General features: G+C 40.1%; 1 pseudogene; it reads right to left on the reverse strand.

Moving 5' to 3' along the window:
* Positions 1-1,894: 1,894 nt before the first annotated feature.
* Positions 1,895-2,546, reverse strand: LOC132223261 (large ribosomal subunit protein eL15-like; annotated as a pseudogene).
* Positions 2,547-6,011: the final 3,465 nt, after the last annotated feature.

Here is a 6,011-nt window from a genome sequence, read left to right on the forward strand (position 1 = left end):
TGATTCTGGAAAAGCCAAGATGCTGTGGTTGGAGAAAAGAATTTTCTTTAGCACCTCATTAAAAGTCTTCCCAAACTGACCTGACAACCCTCCTCCTTTCTTCATGTTCAATTCTGTTGACTCACATCCAAGAGAGAGGGTATTTGCTCCAAGTCATTCCTTGTACCTCCCTATCAATGGTTCATTTTGTTCTCTCTCCCCCCTTCTTATTTCCTAGTATTTGAATGGCATAACTATAATTCCTCCAAGGTGACATGGCCATATTTTAGTCTCTGTGAAGATGTGAATAATCCCACTTTCTTTCAACAAATTTTTCTTATGTGCTTGTTTTCTACATGGTCTTCAAGCTAAGCATGATTTTTATATTTTTAAATGGCTGGAAAAAAACCCAACATTTCATGACATATGAAACTTATAGGAAATTCAGATTTCAGTGTCCATAAACAAAGTTTTTTGGAACATGTGTATGCTTCATTCATTTAAGTATTGTTTATGGCTGATTTTGTGCCAAAGTAGCAGGGTTGAGTAGTTGGAACAAAAAATCTAATTTCTAAAATATTTACTATCTGCTCCCTTCAGAAAAACTTTGCAAACTTGTTCTCTATTCTGTTCTATTGTCATATTTGCCTATTCTTCTCAGTTTAAACCTGCTCTTTTTTTCTAGTTTCTTAAAATAGAAGCTGAGGCCATTAATTTGAGACCTTTCTTCTTTTCTAATATAGTAATTCACCTCCCCCCTTATCCATGAGAGATAGAATCCAAGACCCCCAGTAGATGCCCGAAGCCTCAGATACTGAATCATATATATATTTTCTGTTCATGTCTTCAACACACAAATTTAATGCATTTTCCATCTTAACTAAGAACTTATTATATATCCTGGTGGTAACTTTTGCAGTTTGAGATGTGACAGCAACACTAGCACTTATTTCTTTTTTGTCTTCACAATTTCATGGATAGAAGATTTATTTTTACTGTAGACCTTAGAAACCTCAACATATAATTTATTTTATTTCCTTATTAAGTCTAGAACTTTCACTTTTTCACTTAAAGGAAATAGTTTATGGATTCTCTTTGGCATATTTGAATTGCCAGCATCACTACTCTTGTGCTTTGAGGCCATTATTAAGTAAAATAAAGGTTACTTGAACACATGCACTGTGATACCTTCATAGTAGATATGATAACCAAGATGGCTACTAAGTCACTAAAGGGCAAGGAGTATATACAGTGAGAGGATGCTGAGATGCTGGAAAAAGGGATGATTCACATCTCAGGTGGGATAGAGTGGACAGGCGCAAGGCACCATCACATTACTCAGAACAGCCCACAAGTTAACGTTTATGCATTTTTATTTCTGTAATTTTCCATTTAATATTTTCAGACCATGGTTGACAGAGGGTAACTGAAAACACAGAAAGTGAAAAGCAGATAAGGGAGGACTATATTGTATAGGAGTCTAGTGATATAAATTTGCCCTTCTCCCATAACTACTTCTTTAGCAGCTTCCCCAAATTTTGGTATACTGTGTTTTCATTTGCATTTAGTTCAAAGTACTTTCTAATTTCACCTTCAAGTTGTTGTTTTTTTATTGATTTTAGAGAGAGAGAAGAAGGGAGAGGGAGAGACAGATACAAACATTGATGAGAAAGAAACATCAACATCAATAGGCTGCCTCCTACACACTCCCCAAGGGATCGAGCCCACACCCCAGGCATGTGCCCTGACAGGGAATCGAACTGTGGACCTCATGGTGCATGGATAGATGCTCAACCACTGAGCCACACCTGTTGGGCACTTTGGAGTTTTTTCTCTTTCTTTCTTTCTTTCTTTCTTTCTTTCTTTCTTTCTTTCTTTCTTTCTTTCTTTCTTTCTTTCTTCCTTTCTCCTAAATTGTTTATTAGGTAAGAATTTTACAAACATTACTTATATTAGTGGTAACGGTGGAGCTGGAGAGTATTGCAACTTCTGCAAGCTGCATGGCGAGAACCACCAATCATTTGGTGGAATTTGTGGCTCTTCCCAAGGTCACAGCTCTTGCGACTTGCACATGTCAGCCCTCACATCTCCCTGTGATTGTGGACTGATTTGGTGATCCATTGGTTGTCTGGATTTCTTCTGATAACCTTATGGAATGGATCAATGAGGATAACCTCAGAGAATTTGTACGTGGAATCTTCACCAACCTCATAAGAATTCAGGACTCCCAGAGCCTCACAGTGGCGTCCAGCTCACTCCTTGGCAACAGGCTGAAGACTTCGGGCAAACTTTAGCTGGGTAACAACATGATTGACAGGCTTGTGGTACGTCACACCCTTAGGAACAGGGCGTTTGGGGCCACCATGGCGCACACCAATCAGATATATGACATAACCTTGCTTGGCCTTGTATCCCAGCCTGCATGCTTTGTCAGGTGGGGATGATGTGGGTGAGGGGCTGTGGAGCACAGAGAGATGGCAGTACTGCCAGTAGCGCACCCTGAGAAGGAAACGCATTACATTGGACTGTTTCCTCCATGGCTCCTGGATGTACTTCTAAGCGCCCATTTTGGTTTATTTTATGGCTGCGGCCAGACAGAAAGCTCTAGTTTTCTTTAACCCATGGTTTACTTAAAATATGTTACTAGTGTCTCAATATTTAGGCATTTTCAGGAGATCTTTCCATCATTGATTTTTAAATTTAAGTATATGTAGTCAGAGAACCGTTTTCATATTACTTGAACCCTTCTAAATGCATATGTTCTATCCTGGTTCATGTTTCATGTGTATAAAATATTTATTCTATTGTTCTTGGGTAGAATGCTCTACAAAAGTGAACTGGTCAAACTCATTATAGAAACGTTCAGGTTTAGTATATCCTTGCAATATTTCTGTCTACTTATACCTAAAATTGAAAGTTTTACTGAAATCCTACCCATTTTTAAACTGAGGCAAAAAGAGCACATATTTGAGATGTGTTTAAATCATGGTTCTATCACTCATTATTTGTGTGTCCTTACATTAGTCATTTCACCTATCTGGGCTTCTGTTTCCTTATCTGTAAAATGGGTATAATCATAGTACCTACTCCACAAGTTCACTGTGGGATTGTGTGAGAAAATATCAGAGAATTAGATATTCTCATGTGGAATTTCAGAGGACAAGAATTGATTTCACAAATTTTCTTATTATTTGGAAAGTTAGTAAGTTTGTAAAGGTTCTTGTCAGTTTCAATTCTGCACACCTTTAAGATTGCTATTTATCTGGCCATATAGTCACCAGCAGTTTAACCAAAAAGGATGTAGACTGGGTGTTAAAATGTCTGGGAGCAATAATTGAAAATAGTATAAATAAATTTCATATAAATAATAGTGGTTGTTAATAACATTCCCACTTCTTTAGATCGACCCAAAGAAAAATTCAAAAAATAATGGGCTTAATAAAAAAAAATGCAGGCAACAAACAAGCAGAAACTATTCAGGTGGGTTTTCAAAAGCCAGACTAATAAGAAATTGCACATAAAATATAGTTGCACTCTGCTGAAAAATAGCCTCTCAAATACATCATCATTTTCTAGCATCCAGGGAAGGTCTGTTTAGGGCAGCATAGTGGGGATAACTTAAGCATGAAATTTAATATCAGAAAAAAAATGGGGATGAATTCCATACTTCACAGCTCACTGCCGGGAGCTGGTCCATCCTTGCTGTTTCAAGGGACCTGGCATATATGGCATACGGTTCTTAATATGTTTGCTCACCTTCTTGGCGCTGTGTTTTAACCAAGGTCACCTCTCCGAGAAAGGTTGAATCCCCAAGTAGGGATTTTCCCCTGAAGTTAGGGAGGGAATAAAACCCATCAACTAAGTGCCAGGCGGGTAATTAATCACTTTAACTATGAACAATCATGCTTAAGCTACATAATCTTTACTCCCTGGAATGGAGATAAGAAACGCCCTAACCTTTGTGATAGAGATTGACAGGATTAAAATGAACTGGTATAAATACAGATGTAACAAGACAGAAACACACAGAACTCAGAACACAGAACTTAGAACACAGGGCTTGGAAGACAGGACCAAGAGAGACAGAATTCAGAACACAGAACCTACACAGAACGTTCTCTAGAGACAGAAGAACTTCGCTGGAGAAAACATGGCAAAAGATCCTGGACTGAACCTGACTACAGAAATTGGCAAGAGAACCTGACTAGAACCTGGTGACCGAACCTGGCTGGAGATCTCAGACAGAACCTGGCTGGAGATCCGAAGCAGAACTTCTCTGGAGATCGAAACCAGAACTTGGCTGGAGATCCTGGCTAGGCTGCTGATCAACTGAACGCTGTCTCCGTGTCATTCCTTATTCACCGACTCCGTCCACACCTTTGGGAACCCCTGGAACAGGATTCCCATAGGTAAGCCCCCCCCATTGAGAACCCCCACATTCGGGACGGATAGGACTCCACCAGGGTGCTGCAAACCCCCCTACAGAGGATAAGTAGGGTAAGAAGGTGGATAGTACAGAACTTAGATTGAGAAGATGTGCCATACTGAGTCCAAAGAAAGAAGACTCTGTATTGATCTTTAGATTGAGAAGATGTGCCATACTGAGTCTAAAGAAACAAGACTCTGTATTGATCTTTTAACACATATGCTTGCTAGCAGAGGAATTAAGGTTACTCCCAGTCAGACAGAACGTTTTATACAAGAAATATGTCCATCCTTTTCTGAGGAAGGAAAGGTAAATGTAATGGCATGGGAGAAGGTAGGCCCAAGGAGCCTTATCCTTAACCCCACTGCAGCCTTTCCACCCTGGGAAAGTGCAGGATTGGCAAGCTCTCCCTGGGATGATAGATCAGGACTCAGGTAATAGCGGAAAGCGCCAATCCTACTCTTAAAATGGATATAAGAGAGCATTTGAGGTTTTTCTTTTTAATGCTTGCTTTTAAAAAATAAAAAAGGGGGAATTTGCCGGGAGCTGGTCCATCCTTGCTGTTTCAAGGGACCTGGCATATATGGCATACGGGTCTTAATATGTTTGCTCACCTTCTTGGCGCTGTGTTTTAACCAAGGTCACCTCTCCGAGAAAGGTTGAATCCCCAAGTAGGGATTTTCCCCTGAAGTTAGGGAGGGAATAAAACCCCTCAACTAAGTGCCAGGTGGGTAATTAATCACTTTAACTATGAACAATCATGCTTAAGCTACATAATCTTTACTCCCTGGAATGGAGATAAGAAACGCCCTAACCTTTGTGATAGAGATTGACAGGATTAAAATGAACTGGTATAAATACAGATGTAACAAGACAGAAAGACACAGAACTTAGGACACAGAATTCAGAAGACAGCGAGAGACAGAACTCAGAACAGAGCCAAGAAGACAGAACCTACAGAACCTGGCAGTAGAACCAGGCAAGAGAACCCAACCATGCTGATCAACTGAACACTGTCTCCGTGTCCTTCCTTCTTCGCCGACTCCGTCCACACCTTTGGGGACCCCTGGACCTGCTGGGGTTGGACCCCGGCAGCTCACCATCAATGTAACCTGACCTAGGCAGTGATACCTAGCTCCCTGTGCTGTAGTGAGAGTTGCATGAACTTTCATTAGTTAAAGGCCTACACTCTGCCTATCTTTGCAAAGGAGTCCTTTAGCTTTATAACTCTTCTCTTTATTAATGTAATGGACTGGCTTGGGTTTTCAGAACTTCTTCTCCACTCTTTTGTTGTTTTTTATAATTAGTCTCTTCCAGAGAAAAGTCAGTGTGGATTCATGGATTGCAAAATAATCTGAGCCCACAATTCCAGCCTGAAATTCCTTTGTCTTTGGTCAATTTCCTATCCCACCCAATTGTTCAAAACATCACCAATCAAATGCAATCCCTGAAATTCAGATTAATGGCTGCCCTGTTTCACACTCTCAGAAGATGACCTTGACTACTTTGTCATAGGGAATATCCCTGAGATGTCTGACCAGCCCTCAGTTATTTTGATCCCACACTCATCTTTCCTTATCATTTATCTCTCTCAGAAGAACTGTTT

This window comes from Myotis daubentonii, chromosome X (genome assembly GCF_963259705.1).
Source record: "Myotis daubentonii chromosome X, mMyoDau2.1, whole genome shotgun sequence".
Classification (NCBI taxonomy): Eukaryota; Metazoa; Chordata; class Mammalia; order Chiroptera; family Vespertilionidae; genus Myotis; species Myotis daubentonii.